This window comes from Hyperolius riggenbachi, chromosome 7, assembly GCF_040937935.1.
Source record: "Hyperolius riggenbachi isolate aHypRig1 chromosome 7, aHypRig1.pri, whole genome shotgun sequence".
NCBI classification, from domain to species: Eukaryota; Metazoa; Chordata; class Amphibia; order Anura; family Hyperoliidae; genus Hyperolius; species Hyperolius riggenbachi.
This window is the reverse complement of record NC_090652.1, coordinates 151,802,346-151,821,586: the sequence shown is the minus strand read 5'-3', so window position 1 is coordinate 151,821,586 and position 19,241 is coordinate 151,802,346.

The window sequence follows — 19,241 nt, the reverse complement described above, 5'->3', positions numbered from 1 at the left end:
TGGGGCTTATGTAGATGGTGAATTAGTACTGTGGCAGCAAGAAACTCCACTGGGGACACAGAAAACAAGCTTAACCTCCTGAGCGTTACGCCGCTCAGGAGGTTTTGTTACTTTTTTCCCAGATTTTTAAATAAATGTGCTAAATGGCTATAAACCCTCTAGCTAGCACTAGGTAGTGTTGGGCGAACAGTGTTCGCCACTGTTCGGGTTCTGCAGAACATCACCCTGTTCGGGTGATGTTCGAGCACCTGGTGGTGTTCGGCCAAACTGTTCGCGTTCGCCCGAATGGCTCAATTCCTGGCCGAACCTGGCTGAACAGGGCCCCTGTTCGGCCGAACAGGGCCCTGTTCGGCCGAATACGGCCCCCTATGGGGTCGCAGGCATAAGGGGGGAGCATGCCCCGATCGGGGGGGGGGGGGTCGGAAATTCCCCCCACCCCCTCCGCTAGCGCTCCCCCCTCTGCCCGCTTCCCCATACAAAAGTTTAAGGAAAGTACCGGTGGTAGTGGATGGCCTGGCAGTGGCACTGTGGAGTGAGGAGGAGAAGTCCGGAGAGTGACGCGTTGAGGGAGGCCGGGCCGCGGGCATGAGGTCAGAGAAAGGGCGGAAGTACCACAAGGGTACTACCGCTGAACCGCCCGGTGCCCGGCCTCCCTCAACGCGTCACTCTCCGGTCTCCTCCTCCTCACTCCGCAGTGCCACTGCCAGGCCATCCCCACTACCACCGGTACTTTCCTTAAACTTTTGTATGGGGAAGCGGGCAGAGGGGGGAGCGCTAGCTGAGGGGGTGGGAGGAATTTACGCCCCCCCCCCCCCCCCCGCGATCGGGGCATGCTCCCCCCTTATGCCTGCGACCCCATAGGGCCCCCAAAAGCGGGATGTTCGGGGAGTTCGGGGTTCGGCCCGAACATGCCGAACATCGCGGTCATGTTCGGCGAACTTTCCCGAACCCGAACATCCAGGTGTTCGCCCAACACTAGCACTAGGCTAGCTAGAAGAAGTCTCCAATATATTGGTAGGTGAACAGAGACGCCAGAAGGATAAAAGTACATAAAATTTTTAAAAAATTGCTGGGAGGAAGTGGTGGACTCGCCTCCGTTAAAGCAGACACCAAGGACTGTAAATGTATAGATATACACATTTATTGAAAATACCCCAAAGATGCAACGCGTTTCGCAGGCACAGCCCACTTCTTCAGGCAATAAGCAGGGAAAAAAACAACAGCAATTCAGTTATAGCAAGCAGAGCACCTCTGCCTGAAGAAGTGGGCTGTGCCCGCGAAACGCGTTGCCTCTTTGGGGTATTTTCAATAAATGTGTATATCTATACATTTACAGTCCTTGGTGTCTGCTTTAACGGAGGCGAGTCCACCACTTCCTCCCAGCAATTTTTTAAAAATTTTATGTACTTTTATCCTTCTGGCGCCTCTGTTCACCTACCAATATATTTGAGTCCACCCCAGGTGGAGGGGTGATCTACCCCCTTTCTTCCTATCTACAGAGAGCGACTTCTTAATCCTGAGTGAGGACAGGTCTAATCTCCTCACCTGCCTAATGAGTGGTTACCTAGGTGGTAACCCGTGTTTGTGAGTATTACCATCTCACTGTTTCATTTATCCAATCAATTTTGACATACTACACCATATTGGGCTCTCGATTTCTCTTCAACTTTAGAAGAAGTCTCCGGCACCCTCCGATTCCCGCCACTCACCCATTTATACATTACCCAGCCTGGATCCAGCGATCGGCGCAGCCTCCCCGGATAGCTCCGGTCTTCACTATGGGGAGGATCGCAGATGACGTCTGACATCACGCGCAAACCCGATCCTCCCCATAGAGAGACCGGAGCTCTGCCGGGAGGCCGCGCGATCACTGGATCCACGGGGCGTATTGTATAAACGGGGTATCGCGGGGGATCCAGGGGTGCCGGACACTCTTACTAGCTAGCCTAGTGCTAGGTAGAGGATTTACAGCCATTTGGCACATTTATTTATGGGGGACTCCTCGGGCCACAGTGTCGGGCATACTGCTAAGGAGGTTAGCACTTTCTCTTTCTGCAGCACAGCTCTCTCCCTTATCTGCTTTATGCAGCACACAGTAAGGGCCAGTGCACACCAAAAACCTCTAGCAGATCCGCAAAATGCTAGAGGTTTTTGGAGCAGATTTTCAGAGTGATTCTAGGCATGTTTAGAGAGGTTTTCTAAACATGCCTAGCATTTTTGGAGCGTTTTTGTGAAGCAGATTTCATATATTGTTACAGTAAAACTGTTACTGAACAGCTTCTGTAACAAAAACGGCGGGAAAACCACTCTGATCTAGTATTTTTCCGAGCGGTTTGAGCTTTTCCTATACTTTTACATTGAGACAGCAACGCATCTGCAAACCACAAAAATGCTGCAGGAGCCACGTTTGCGGTTTACTATAAACCTCAAACCGCTGGTGTGCACCATCCCATTAAGATACATTAGCCAAGAGTTTACACAGGCATCAGCGGTTTTGAAAACGCTTCCAAAAACGCTTGGTGAGCACCAGCCCTCAGAGTGTAAAATGGCTGCTTTCCTGGCTTTGTGATAGGTGGGGGCACAGTCCAGGTGGGAGGGACAGCTGATTGGGTGCCATGTGTCTGCTGACTCTGGGGTGAGGGGTACATTTTTGGCTCTATTATAATGTATAGAAGGCGGGTCAAACACACCATATGTTTGCAAACAGACGTGAATGCGAACACTCGTTGTTCTCCACAAAATATTTGCCAGGTGAACAGTTTGGGTGATCTCTACACAGGACTTTGGGCTTTTTCTCACTATGACCACTCATGCCACACTACTGGCCAAAACAGCTGTGTGCATGAGATTAGTATCTGTAAAATGAATATAGTCTCACTCTACACCAGCAGTTCTAGGTGTGTATTTTGCCTTCAGGGACATAAAGGGATGATTTGCATATTCAGTGGTGATGCATTATGGGAGATCATTCTTGCTTACATTAAGCTGATTAACTGCAAATACCTTCTGGTTCAAGAAGGCAAAATTATATAATTTTTTTTAACCTTTCCATACTATAAAATAATGATGTTTAGACACAAAGCCAGAATTGTGAACTGAGTTATATCTGAACTTGCATCAAAAATGTATTTGTAAAGTAATTAAATAAAAATAGCTGTAAAAGCAGTGCAAAATATTAATGTATAAACCTAATTCTGTTTAATAAAAATGTCTAAAAGCCTTTATCTTTTTGCTTTAGAGAAAATGCCAAATTCCCTGTGATCTAAACATGTCATCATGATTCATGGCTTTTCATAGACCTCTCTGCTCACTTCCCCCGGACCAGCTGGAAGCGAGCAGATAGAGGTGATGTTTCTGAAGCTTTGATATCATTTCACAGAGCAGTAACAAATTAAGATTCTGCCCAGGATTGCCATCTTTTTAAATTAAAGCAACTTCTTATTAATTAAAGCAAAATTATTTTTAAATGTGACAAGAGATAGTCTATGGGATTATGCAAATAATTATGATTTGATGTAAATTCAAGCAGCTTGAAAATAGACCAATAAAATGTAGCAGCTGTTCAGAATTATTTGCATCTCATTGACCATGTTTGAAGGTGACCTTATCTGCAACTTGAAGTAATAGTTATGCTTAACCACCCTGGCGTTCTATTAACTGCACCAGGGTGGCGGCGCAGCAGGTTTCTTTTTATATTTATTTGTTTTATATCTTGTAGCTAGCCTATCACTAGCTGCATGATGCCCCCCTCCCTGCGGCGTCCACCCATAACTTTCGATCGCTGCCAGCACGTACTCTCCTAAGGAAATCCCCCTCTGATCGGGATTTCCTTGAGGGCTTCCCCCGTCGCCATGACAACGATCGCGATGACGTCATCGACGTTGTGACGTCAGACGGAGTCCCGATCCACCCCTAAGCGCTGCCTGGCACTCATTGGCCAGGCTGCGCAGGGGTCTTGCCAGGGGGGGGGAGAGCGTTACGCGGCGGGTAGCGGCACATCGGCGGCGATCGTCACCAACACGCAGTAAGCAAAGTGCTTGCTGTGTGTTTTTTTTTTTTTTAAATTTGAAAATCGGCCCAGCGGGGCCTGAGCGGTGCCCTCCGGCGGTCATGGGCGAGCTGAGCTCATCTATACCTCCAAGGAGGTTAAAGGACAACTGAAGCAAGAGGGATATGGAAGCTGCCACATTTATTTCCTTGCAAGCAATACCAGTTACCTGGCTGTCCTGCTGATCCTCATCCTTTTTTAGACTTTTATGCTAGGTACACACCATACAATTTTCTGTTAGATTTTCTCTTAGATTTATCTTCCAGATAGCTTTTTTCCATGTTGTAGGTAAATCTAACAGAAGAATCTAACAGAAAATTGTATGGTGTGTACCTAGCATTAGACTTATACTTTTAGACATAAGATCCTGAACAAGCATATGCCGATCAGGTGTTTATGAGATTATCAGATCTGACAGTATTAGCTGCATGATTTTTTCTGGTGTTATTCAGACAGTACTTCAGCTAAATAGATCATTAGGGCTGCCAAGCAACTGGTATTGTTCTGAAGGAAATAAATATGTTAGCCTCCTTATCTTATTCTTCTCACTTCAGTTGTCCTTTAAAGGGAGTAGGAACATCAAATACAACACTCCTGTACTTGTTGCTTGGTTGTTAATGTAAGAGTTTCCCGATGCTTTTTTTTTTCTTAAATGGATACAGTTTTATACAACAATACACGTGCAGGTGCCAGACTATACAAAGCCAGATTCTGGGGAAATGTCTATTCTCACCACCTCCTTGCAGAGACGCATAAAAGGCTAACGCGTCATTCAAAATGGCCCCGAATTGCATGGCTTTCTGCGGGCCTGATGCTGCTGTTGGTCAGTGTATCAGGGAAGCTAATGCTTCTCTGCAAGAATGTGGCAGGGAGGAATTTCCTTTCCCCGGAGGCGAGATTTGTGTAGTTTGGCACCTGCATAGGTAATACAGGCACTGCAAGGGCATCTTACACTAACTATTCTTGTACTTAGCATTAAAGAGGAACTCCAGCCTAAACAAACATACTGTCATTAAGTTACATTCGTTATGTTAATTAAAATAGATAGGTAAGATAATCTCTTACCCACACTGTTTTAAAAGAACAGGCAAATGTTTGATTTCATGATGGCAGCCATCTTTTTGGTTGAAAGGAGGTGACAGGGAGCATGAGACACAGTTCCAACTGTCCTGTGTCCTGAGCACCTCTCCCAGTTGCTAGGCAACGCGAATAACAACATAGGAAATCCCATCATGCTCTGCACAGCATCAGGGAAAAACAGCCCAGGCTTTCTTTGATGGGTGGAGCTTAGTTAAAAATGCAGCTAAAAATGATGCTTTGATAAGAAAAACAAAGTTCTGGTGCTTTGAAACTGTTAGAGAAACACCAAGCCTTTTCAGTTCTGCTGAGTAGATTTTTAGTCCGGCGGTTCACTTTAAGTACAAGAGTTTTGTATTTTTAGTTCCAACTCCCTTTAAAGGGAAGATCCGAGGGAAAAAAGAGTTCTACTTACTCGGGGCTCCCTCCAGCCCATGGCAGCCTTGCCGCAGCTCCGGTGTCCCGGGGTCCTTCCATTGCAGATGCCAACCCCGCCAGGTTGGCATCTGCTGCACCTGCGCAAACTTTCAGCCACGCTGCTCATGATCGCGCTCATGCGGTCTGGAGCGCCTGCGCAGAATGCTTCACACTACGTGACCGCAATCCCAAGCGCCATTACTAGGTGAGGTCGGCATCTGCAATGGAGGAGACCCGCTGGGACACCGGAGCTGCAGCAAGGGACATATTGGCTGCCAGGGGCTGGAGGAAGCCCCGGGTAAGCAGAAACCTTTTTTTTTTCTTGGATCTTTCCTTTAACACTGTGGAGTTTGGCTATATGACGGCCAAAACCTGGTGCCCTGGGCTCCCAAACGCTTGGCATGCAATAGCCACATTTCTCCATTGCAGTGTATGGTGCCAAATTATAGGTATTAGGGCCTGTGTCCACTACAGGCAGATTTGATACAGATTGGATGCAGAATGGATGCAGAAAAACTGACTCCAATGAATTCCTATGGGCCTGTTTCCACTAAACGCGATTATTCTGATGCAGATTTTCCCATAGGCATTCATTGGAGTCAGTTTTTCTGCATCCATTCTGCATCCGATCTGTATCAAATCTGCGTGTAGTGGAAACAGGCCCTTATAGACTCCAATGAATGCCTATGGGAAAATCTGCATCAGAAAAATCGCGTTTAGTGGAAACATGCCCATAGGCATTCATTGGAGTCAGTTTTTCTGCATCCATTCTGCATCCAATCTGCGTGTAGTGGAAACAGGCCTTTACTGGTGGCCTTTTTACAGTTGATATAACTACTTCTCTTTACATAACCTTTTGTCTGTGTCTGTATGATGGACTCTAAAGATTTAGATAATAAACAATCATTTGGTCCAGAAATCTAAAGTGTGCAGTGTGTGCACTCATATATCCTTGCTGTTGGCCTCCTCTGTGATAAGTCCATTCAGATAAGTCTACCCACTGCCTGTTCTCTGCGGTAATTATTTGAGTCACAAACTGTATAATGTAGGTCAAGGCTGATTTGCCTTGCCTGACTTATGTGCTGTGACCTTTCTATGGACAGACTTCTGATATGATCCAGGATACAAATTACATTCATTATATCAGACAAGTGGTTCATTTTTTTAAGGTTCTCTTGACCCACTTTAGTGCTGGGATGGGGATGGTGCCTAAATACTCTGCGGTTTGTGGCAGGTAAACGTGGGTGCCTTTTTCATTTTTTTTTTCTTTTTTAGCATACCTTTTTACTTTTTAGAGATTGCCAGCCTATTTATATGTGGCTCTCCCTACTGGTATGGCTTATCTTTTATATGGCATATCTTTTACATTGAAATCTAATTGCAATCTACACTCTGTTTTGATGCTGTTCTGGCTGCCAGGACATAGATTTCAATTCAATAACGCCACGTATTCTTGACTCTTTTGTCACTCCCGACGAACTCGCCGCCATCTCCCCACCACAGCTCCCTCGCCCTGTCATCTCTATAATGGCAGAGCCTGATGAGCAGGTCCGGAGCTGATTTCATTGGCACCTGACCCTGTCTATCAACATAAGCAACTCCCATTGGCTTACATTGATTGGGTGAGGAGCCAATGAAAGTGGCTCCCTAACTGGTCACAGGACTCTTCTGTCATAGAGAGAACTAGAGAGGCAGAGTGGGTGGCCTGAGGTTCGGTGGTGTGGATGGCGGTTGCGAAGGGTATGTGCGGCGATTCGTCAGTATTCCACCATTTCTTGTACCATCGGTTTCTGGTCCTTAAGGGGGCAGAGACTGCTGGTACTTAAGTAGGTAATGTTCCCAAAGCATGAAGCCATTTCTACATCTCCCCTTCCTCTCTTCCTATAGCAGAACATACTGCCTAGCCAACAACTGAACAGTGTGTCTGTAAAACAATAATTTTAAAACTGCACCACGAAATTAACTCTTAAGATTATTTCAGACAGTAGCTTGGCTGCTTTCTTCTTGGACTAGTCTTTGATATGAGAATTTATAATGGGCAGCACAGTGGTGTAGTGGATAGCACCCTCGTCTTGCAGTGCTTGGTACCTGGTTCGAATCCCAGCCTCTACACTGAGTTTTTATGTTCTCTGCATGGCAGCGTGGGTTTCCTCTGGGCCCCTGGCTTCCTCCCACATCACAAAAATATACAGATAAGTTAATTGGCTTCCCTCTAAACTGGCTCTAGACTACGATGGAGATATGACTTTGGTAAGAATTAGATTGCAAACTCATCTGAGGGAGTATTATTATTATTATTATTATTAATAATAATAATAATAATGATATTCTGCTCTACAGTTTCCATGTTTCACTTACATGATGACCCAAAACTAGCCTTGTAAGGGACAAACTGTAATTCAGATTAAGCCTTAGTGGTATGCGCTGGCGTTCTCCTCGCTGTTTAACCAAATGTAAGATACACATTTTTTTTTGCTTAGCTGCTCCCAAGGTTTTAAATTTAGGTTAGGTCACTTGCCCCGAGGTTTGCCTCACCGTGGCGCAAGTGTCTAGTATAATATACTTTGCATGCAAACCATATTGGAAGCTAAAGTTCCTCCTAGTTTAATAAATGTTAGCACTTGTCTTGGATGCAGGGCATGCATTTTTCAGTCTAGCAGAGGCGGTGTATGCCTGTGCGATTAACCATTCAATTGCAGCATGTGTTTAGGGACGCGCAGCCTTTCCCCCCACCTTTTCTTAACTTTGTAGCTCAATGGAGTCAATTCCCAAAACTTCTCATAAATGCCTTATTTTTCACCTAATTAATAAAAATAACCTTTCAACATGATTACAAGCAAAATATCCACTCAAAGTATGCCGGGCAGCACGGTGGCGTAATGGTTAGCGCTCTTGCCTTGCAGTGCTGGGTCCCTGGTTCGAATCCCAGGCAGGTCAACATCTGCAAGGAGTTTGTACGTTGTTCCCGTGTCTGTGTGGGTTTCCTCTGGGTACTCGGGTTTCCTCCCATGTCCCAAAAACATACATATAAGGCAATTGGCTTTCCCTAAAACTGGCCCTAGACTATGTTACATGCACTACACGATACATACATAGACATATGACTATGGTAGGGACTAGATTGTGAGCCCCTCTGAGGGACAGTTAGTGACAAGACAATATACTCTGTACAGCGCTGCGTAATATGTCAGCGCTATATAAATACTAAAATAACTAAAGTAAATTGTTCCTGATAAACTTCATTTAAATATTACCTTTAAAAATGTAACGAAGATAAGGTGAAAACAGGTGAAAAAACTTTGTGAATTATACCAATTGTTTATGTTAAGATTGCAAATGTAAATATATCCTAGGACTAGCGTTTCAGTTCAGTTTGTGTTCCCCTATTGAGTGGATTCTATATTAATTCAACTCCATAATATAACTGCCTTTTATACCTATTCACTCTAAGAATGTAGAGAACATACAAGACACAGCAATGTCCTGTTTAGCAGGAAAAGGGTTAAGGAGAAAAGTATCTGCACTAAATAAATTAGATATCTAGATATTTGACTTTATCTAATAGAAACTATATTTTTGCAAATTAGATTCAATCACATTGAAAGCATGAAATTGGAAAACCTTTGAAAATATGGGCAAGGAAATAGCAAGACAGATAGTCAATGTATAATCACAAAAGCAGAATCCAAACACTGTGATATAATCCTTTGTGTATAATGATGGAGGTAATGGGGAAACAGAAAAGAATGGGTCACTTTTTTATGGATTGCAAGAATGCATTTCATATAATAACGTACAGTAAGAGGAGAAATTGATTGATTTACAACTCGGTAGCAAAGGATTGTAAAGAAATGTAGAAATTGATTAAAACTTGGCTTTCAGGCAGAAAACATGAGGTTTTAATGCAGATTGTCATTAACTATTCAGAAATTAGGGAGAGAACATGAGATGCTGCAGGGAAGCATTATCTTTACCCTCTTACTTTACATGGGAATGTCTCTGAGAAGGATTATGTTCTTAGAACATGTAGATGCAGTTTTACTTTTTCTTAAAATAACCTAGAGGAACACACTTGATGTCTTTCAGAGAATTGCTGTAATATATGTGTGTGACTTCTCCCCCTACACCCCCACCCACCCCCCAAAAAAGAAGGTTCAGGCTAAAATTGAATGTTGGTATCACTCTGTCTAATTACAAATTATAGAACAGCAGGAAGCTCTATGGAAGCTTACCTTCTTGGCAGCTATGAAACTTTAAAGTAATGTAAGGCTCTATGTTAATGCAGCAGGTATCGATGGGCGTCAGTGTCAATAACTCACTTTCCTATAAATCATTAGAGGACTGAAACTTCATCCCTTTATCCCCAAAATGACCATTGTATCTTTTTCAAAAGTCTTCCAAACCTGTGGCCACCCCCGCCAGTGTCGCCTCAGCCTGCCCCCAACTCAGCAGCCGCAGCCTAACAGGAGTCTGCTGAGCTGGAAGCAGGCCATACAAGTGGGAGAGTACCACCACTATGGAAATCTTTGGATAAAAATGGCATGCTAGAGAAAGTGAATGCACTGTTGCACTTCATCAAAATCCGTAAGGGTACATGATCCGTGGTGACTGGGAATCACTACCAACATCATGAGAAATGAGGCTGGACTGCAAACATTCATATCAAGCTTTTTACTTTTTATTCAACATACTGCAACCATTCAGCAACTGTTTTGGGCCCACACAGGTTCAGCTTCTTCAAGGCATGCAGCAATGCAGAAACTGCTTGAAGAAGGGGAACCTGTGTTACAACAAAACAATTGTTGAACTGTGCAGTTTGCTGATGCATGAATAAAAAGAAAACACTTGCTACAAAGGTGTGCTCACCAACCTTGTTTTCCACACTAAAGAGCAGGTCTTGGATAAAAATCTAGCCTGCATACAGTTGTCACACTACGAAAAAAAAGATGGCAAGCTATAGCTTTTCAAGTTCACCCCTGAAGCATGGAAAATAAAGACTTGGTGCAGCCCATCAGCAGCCCCATACTGAAAACTAAGCTTAGCATTCAAAGTCTAAATGTTGATACTTTCCTTAGTTTTGTTGCAGGATCGAATTGGGTATATGTGGGCATTGGGCATGTTAATCATGTCTCTCATCAGTAAGGCAATGCTCTTCTTCTGTTCAACTGTTTTATTTTCCTTTTGTTACACTTTAAAGCACACTGTGTGTGCAATAAAATAATTTTCCTTATAAAAGTTCATGTTTCCTTTAACATTAATGTTACCATTCGCCCTACCTCTCAAGCCCGCTGTCTGGGTGTCACCCTGGACTCCGCACTCTCCTTTACTCCCCACATCCAAAACCTCACAAAGTCCTGCAACTTCCACCTTCGTAACATCTGCAAGATTCGCCCTTTCCTGACCTCTGCCACCACCAAACTCCTCATCCATGCCCTCATAATTTCCCGCCTTGACCACTGCAATGCCCTTCTGTCTGGTCTCCCTGTGACCCGAATAGCCCCAGTGCAGTCCATCATTAATGCAACAGCCAGAATTATCCACTCCTCCCATCGCTCCACCAGGGCGGCTCCCCCCCATGAATCCCTCCACTGGCTTCCTATCCAGTCCAGAATCGGATTCAAGATACTGTGTCTGACCTACAAATCTGTTCCCAAAACCTGTCCAACCTACATTTCCGATCTTACTCAGAAGTACACACCTAGCCGCTCACTCGCTCCTCCAATGAACTTCGCCTGACCGCCCCCCGCATCACCCAGTCCCATGCACGCCTCCAGGACTTCTCAAGAGCTGCTCCAACACTATGGAATTCCCTACCTCCACACATTAGGGCAGCCCCCTCCTTCAACATCTTCAAGAAGGTCCTCAAAACTCACATTTTCACTCTGGCCTACCACCCCTCACAAGTGCTCTAAACCCGCAGCTGAACTCTGGTCCCCTACCTTTCATGTCCCTACCTCTCCCTCTAGATTGTAAGCCTTTGGGCAGGGTCCTCCTCCTTTTGTGTCCTACCTGATCATGCACCTCCATTACTGTGCACCCATGCTATGCATTTGAGTGAACCTAACTTGCCTAATCTCCATGATCCCCATGATATCTCCATGATAATGTTGAAGGCCTGATCTCTAAATCTATACATTAAAAAGACACCACTCTACTTCTTATCAATTGATTATGATGGGTGCTCATCACTCAATGCTTGCATCACACATTCTTGGATCTCTGTCTTTTAGTGTTTTCTTCTGCAAGAACAGTAACTTCATGATAGCCTAGTGTTTTGTGCTTGAAAATTCCATACTTGGCTCAGTCAATGAATGGACAAAAATTTGACTTACGATCCTAAAAAAAATGGCGCTTTACAAAACAAAATAACTCTTTCAGGTACAATAACAAAATTATTTTTGTTAATTATTATTATTTATTATGATCAGATTGTGGTAAGTGGGATTAGTAGGTTTGGCCAAGAATTTTTCAGCACTCTTTGTAAAATCATGGTGTTGATGAATATTACAAGCATTTGCAGATGCTGCCTCAGTGATACCCGACATGGCCAGATAATTTCTACCTGCACTTAGAGCAGATATGCTTTAGTGCACTCCCATTAAATCTTGATTGCTTTGTTATCCCACCTCCCCACAATCCATGTACCTTGAGGAAAGCATTCTCGCCCCCTTTAAATGCAGATATAGAAGTTGCCATAACTAATTCCTGTGGTAAAAAATTCCCCCCCCCTTTTTTTTTTCTTTACGTGCCTCAGCTCAATTTATTGCCCAGCCTATTAGATGCACTTCACTGCAATGCTCCTGTGGCTTTGGGCCCAAGTTTGCATCATAGTCTGCATACCTTTAATTAACAATGTATAAAACGAAAACACCCAAACATACAAAACATACCCACATACACATATGAAACACAACACACATGGAGACCCATACATCCAATCATCCATTCATCTGTCATTCCACCCCCCCCCCTCCCCCCAGGAACAGGGACTCAGAGGGATATATCCTTGTGCTTTCTATACACCCTCAATAGGTTCATAGCCCAAAATACCAATCTATTTGCCTGCAGGGCCCAGAGGGGCAAAATGATCGGGAAAGTAAATGCAAGAGGGAGAAGAGAAGGGAAAAAAAAAAAAAAGAGACGAAACACTGTCTCCATTAATCCTTTCTCCTTTCCAGTACCCGTATTTCCTGCGGTGTATTTAATTAATACTAGAGATGGGACGACGAATCCGGCGAATCCACGAATCCCTCGAATATTGGGAAATATTCGAGATTCGTGGATTCGAATCCCGACGCCATTTTCCACTTTACGAATCCGCCGAATCCCGACGCTGCATCGCCACGCATCCGCCGCTCGCACTCGTCCTCCTCCGACCCGCGCCTCCTCCGACCGCCCCGCGCCTCCTCCGCCCGGCCGCCCGCATACTTTGTATCAACTCACCCGTCCAGTGGAGCGCAGACAGAGCGGCAGACCTCTCGCTGACTTCCTGGTTCCCTCTAGTGACGGCTTTTACAATGACGTCATCAGTAAAAGCCGGTCCAGCCACTAGAGGGAACCGAGAAGTAAGGACGAGGTCTGCCGCTCTGTCTGCGCTCCACTGGACATGTGAGTTGACTTGATACTTATGCAGGGGTGAGCGAGGAGGCACGGGGGACGGAGGAGGCCATGGGGGTGAGCGGAGGAGGCACGGGGGGGGGGGGGGGGGGAGCGACACCTACCTACCTACCTACCTACCTACCTACCTACCTACCTACCTACCACTTTACCTACCTACCTGCCACTATACCTACCTAAAGGCCCCCTATACGTACCTACCTACCTACCGGGCACTATACCTACCTACCTACAGGCCCCTATACCTACCTAAAGGCCCCCTATACTACCTACCTACCACTATACCTACCTACCTACAGGCCCCTATACCTACCTAAAGGCCCCCTATATGTACCTACCTACCTAAAGGCCCCTATACCTACCTAAAGGCCTCTATACCTACCTACCTAAAGGCCCCCTATACGTGCCTACCTACCTAAAGGCCCCTATACCTACCTACCTAAAGGCCCCTATACCTACCTACCTACATACCTACCTATACTTAAGGCCTTATACCCTGCTACCTATACTGAAGGTCCCTTTAACTACCTACCTACCTACAGGCCCCTATACCTACCTAAAGGCCCCCTATACTACCTACCTACCACTATACCTACCTACCTACAGGCCCCTATACCTACCTAAAGGCCCCCTATATGTACCTACCTACCTAAAGGCCCCTATACCTACCTAAAGGCCTCTATACCTACCTACCTAAAGGCCCCCTATACGTGCCTACCTACCTAAAGGCCCCTATACCTACCTACCTAAAGGCCCCTATACCTACATACCTACCTATACTTAAGGCCTTATACCCTGCTACCTATACTGAAGGTCCCTTTAACTACCTACCTACCTACAGGACACTATACCTACCTACCTACCGGCCACTATACCTACCTACCTACCTACAGGCCACTATACCTACCTAAAGGCCCCCTATACGTACCTACCTACCTAAAGGCCCCTATACCTACCTACCTACCTAAAGGCCCCTATACTTACCTACCTACCTAAAGGCCCCTATACCTACCTACAGGCCTCTATACCTACCTACCTACTTAAAGGCCCCCTATACGTGCCTACCTACCTAAAGGCCCCTATACCTACCTACCTAAAGGCCCCTATACCTACCTACCTACATACCTACCTATACTTAAGGCCCTATACCCTGCTACATATACTGAAGGTCCCTTTAACTACCTACCTACCTACAGGACACTATACCTACCTACCGGCCACTATACTTACCTACCTACCTACAGGCCACTATACCTACCTAAAGGCCCCCTATACGTACCTACCTACCTACCTAAAGGCCCCTATACCTACCTACCTAAAGGCCCCTATACCTACCTACCTACATACCTACCTATACTTAAGGCCCTATAACCTGCTACCTATACTGAAGGTCCCTTTACCTACCTAAAGGCCCCTATACCTACCTACATACCTACCTATACTTAAGGCCTCTATATACCCTGTTACCTATACTGAAGGCCCTATACCCTGCTACCTATACTGAAGGTCCCTTTACCTACCTAAAGGCCCCTATACCTACCTACATACCTACCTATACTTAAGGCCTCTATATACCCTGCTACCTATACTGAAGGCCCATATACCCTGCTACCTATACTGAAGGCCCCTATACCCTGCTACCTATACTGAAGGCCTATATACCCTGCTACCTATACTGAAGGCCCATATACCCTGCTACCTATACTGAAGGCCCATATACCCTGCTACCTATACTGAAGGCCCATATACCCTGCTACCTATACTGAAGGCCCATATACCCTGCTACCTATACTGAAGGCCCATATACCCTGCTACCTATACTGAAGGCCCATATACCCTGCTACCTATACTGAAGGCCTATATACCCTGCTACCTATACTGAAGGCACATATACCCTGCTATCTATACTGAAAGCCCCTATACCTTGCTACCTATACTGAAAGCTACCAATATTGAAGGCACCCATACCTAGCTAGCTATACTGAAGGCACCTTTACCTCGCTACCTATACTGCGGGCAACTATACTACGGATCGCACAATTCGTATGTGCAGGATTCGTTAGATTCGGGATTCGAAAGGTTCGAGATATTCGAGAACCTTTTTAGATTCGGATCCGGATTCGGATTCGAAGAAATTGTGGATTCGTCCCATCCCTAATTAATACTGATCCCCCATTTATACAACAGTGCCCCCCATATGTCTCTATAATCTTTTACTCTCCGTACTACTCCTATTATTGCATCTTCATGTGTTCCCAAAGTTTCACCCATGCAACTGCACCACTCTTCTATAGTTGGGGTCTGATTACTTTTCCAATATTTTACAATTAGAGCCTTGGCTATCAATGTTCCTATTTCTTTTAGAAACCTCGTCACTTTGTCCACTCCTGGATCTGAAGTGCTGAATATTACTCCCTCTGCTGTTAATATTTCTCTTTTCCCTTCCCTCTTCCCCATTTTAACCTCTTACTGTAATGCATCCCTTCCTGAATAGGTAGCAAAAACGTGTTCCCTCCATACGCAGGTTGTGTGCTCTTGTCCTTTGCACAAGCCTAAAACAGCTCAGCTGTCAAGCTGTTATATTGCCCTCTGATATATTTATACATGTTAATTAGATGTTCTTTAAGGTGTCCAAGGCTGACCAAGAGAGTAGCCTTGCCCATCATATAAAGACTACAGTATATGTTCCCACATACACCAGCCCTTCACTGCTTGTATCACAGAATGGTTAGTGATGGCCTGGCCTCAGTCACTCATTCTAATCTGTATACTGACAGCAGGGGATGATCGTGGGATGGGTTGCGTAGGCCAGCACATGTCTCTGCTGTGCAAAGTTACTGTCTGTGGCTGCACTAATTTAGATGAGTGCTTAGCCCTCCCCTTCACCTACCACCACCACTCCACACCACTGCACCCAAGGCAGTAAACTCTGTCATATCTGCCTTAACCATCTCATGATACTGATCCTGTTTACCACATCAAGGAAATAACTGTGGGCTAACAGTCAACTGCAGCTCATTACATTGTCTTGCAACAGTTCATGGTCTGAGTGCACCTTATTAACAGGCATTTCTATGGCTTTGCCATAAAATACCGCAGAATCTACAATATTGTTGACTTAAAGGGGCACTATGGCGAAAAATTTTGAAATTTAAAATATGTGCAAACATAGACAAATAAGAAGTATGTTTTTTCCAGAGTAAAATGAGCCATAAATTACTTTTCTCCTATGTTGCTGTCACTTACAGTAGGTAGTAGAAATCTGACAGAAGCGACAGGTTTTGGACTAGTCCATCTCTTCAAAAGGGATTCTCAACAAAGCTTTTATTCTTTATAAAGATATTCCTTAAAAAGGATTTAAACGATGATGATGGCCAGCTGTCATACTCACGCTCCTGCTGCTCGGAGTTGGCGTTTATCTCGTATAGTGCGCGCTCGTGTCACTCGTCGCAGTTTGAATCCTGTGGCGGGGAGGTATGTGCACGCTTGCGTCCCACCGGATGCGACTTTACGTATGCATGCACAGAGTATTGCATTCACTTGTATGCATGCGCGGCGCACGTACGTACACGTCAATCTGCCGTCCAGGAAGTATAAAAGGCCAGCCCTCCCATCACTCCAGTGCTGTTCGTTCTGGCAGCTAGTGTGGGTTCCCGTGTTCCCTACTGTTGCCTTATCCTGCTATTTTCTGATACTCTTGTTGTGACCCGGCCTGCCTGACTACTCTGGACCTCTCTGCTGATTTGACCCCTGCTTGGATACCAACCACTCTTGTCTGCTGCCTGCCTCGACCCTTGCCTGGATACCGACCACTCTTGTCCGCCGCCTGCCTCGACCCTTGCCTGGATATGACTACTCTTGCCTGCCGCCTGCCTCAACTCTTGCCTGGATACTGATTACCCTGCATATTACTGTTTCCACTCATCTGCCCGGACTCTGCAAAACTCCAATACCATCACCTTTATCTTCAGTATTACTGGACTTCCACATTGGGGTGTCTTGTTCTCCTAACCACCAGTTGGGGTTATCCCAGAGGTGACCTGGTGGGCACTAGGCAGCTAAGTCCATCTTCCCTCACGGGTCGGTGGTGAAGACCCGTGGTCACTTAGACCCCACGTCTGGGTAACGCTCCGTCTACTGGTTGAAGGATTAACAATTCCCTTGAACCTAACACCAGCTTCCCTGCTCACTACACAGTTTTTGGCAGTTGGACAGAGCAACTGCCATTCACTAAGTGCTTTTGAAAACAAATATCCCCTATGAAGATATGGAGTAGTCCAAAACGTGTCGCTTCTGTCAGATCTCTACTACCCACTGTAAGTGACAGCAACATAAGAGAAAAGTAATGTATGGCTCATTTTACTCTGGAAAAAAGTACTTCTACTTATTTGTCTATGTTTGCACATATTTTAAATTTTACAGTTTTTCGCCATAGTGCCCCTTTAAATATACTTGGCACTAAATAAAAACTTTTTCAGATGTTGTGAAGTCCCTTTGTTGTGAGAAGCACACGGTCATTGTTCAATTTTCCCATTTGTTCGTTTGCATTGGTTTTTTTAGGGACAGGTTTGCTTTAATTCTGTCTAGTTCTTTTGGTGTGCTTTAATTTCTTGCTATTGATGCAGTTTTAAAACTACGGTTTAGTTAGTGCAAAGATAAACTCATTCTCTATGCAGTATTTCTGTTCTTTTTCCCATTTGTAAACTGCAAATACAGAATTTCATTAGCTCATAATGACAATTTAGGCATACATCCCTTACTAGTAATCTGCAGGTTCCCCCAGGGAATTCATTCCACCACCTAAAATGTCATTTTACTTTCACGATGTGCCAATAAGAGTAGCAGCCCACTCACTAACTTTGCTTTCTTCATTCATGATAAACAAAGATTTTTGCCTATTTAGGTTGCAAGCTACAGATCAAATTACAAACATCTAGAAAAAGACAAAAAATGTGGTCATTTTATTCATAGTCTTTTTGTCATTCAGTTTCTCTATAAGTAAAAATATGTTTTCAAATATTTTGAATCATATTAAAAATTATCACTGAAATGTGGACTTACCTGGGGCTTCCTCCAGCCCCCCATAGGCCATGAGGTCCCCTGGTGTCCTCCTGGTGTCTTCCGTGGTACTGGCCCCAGCTCCAGTAATCTGTCGACTTCAGCCGAAGTTGCCCATGCGTGCCCTTCGCACTTGCGCTTGAACTGTTCTCTAAGAATGAACCACGCATGTGCAGGCCGAAGTCGGTGGATAACCGGAGCCGGGATTAACACCAGCTGGTTGAGGCTCCCCCTCTCCAGTGTTTCCAATGGACTATCTGTAAATATGGGGTTGACATTGTTTTGTCTGTTATGTCCATTTGATTTACAGCGCCGTCTGAAAAAGTATGCCGACTCTGTGTGCATGCGCAGTTGTGGGTGTTTGACATCTGACAAACTCACTGGAGTCCTTACCACCCTTGGCAAAGCCTCAGCCAGCCTGGGTTCATCAACCCAGCCTTTACTTCCAGCCAGCTAATGCCAGATTCGCCACACCAAGGTTGTCGTAGAGTTGAGTTGACCTATGTGTCTGCTCTGTATGGGTAGCGACACCCCTTGAGGAAGCCAGGAACCCTTTAGGGAACTTAACGCAGTTTACCTTTTCGTTGGCTTACCACAATCTGGGCTTCCTCCATATTACATTTTTAACGGACCAGCCATCCAGAGCACTTGTGGTTTCTGGGCATTTAGGACAATGAGACCATGCCAAATCGTAACTATGCTTTGCAACTTACCATCTGCTATTTATGTGTGCATATACATGTCGGTATGTATGGAGGTGCAATTACAGGACCAATTTCTGAGTTGGTTGCTTTTGGCTGCCATCAATTCACCCTAAGACCTTACACGTGTTGCCATGCACATTTCAGCAATGCGTATGGATTGCTATATGCAGGAACATTAGAAGTGCATAGAGTTCACTGTCTGATGTTCAGACTTCGTGCTCTGTGCAGCAGTGCAATGTGCTATCACATTGCTGCACGCATTTCTCAGCAAAGCACAGCACTGACCCATTCGCTGTAGTGAATTGGATCAGCAGGGCAGC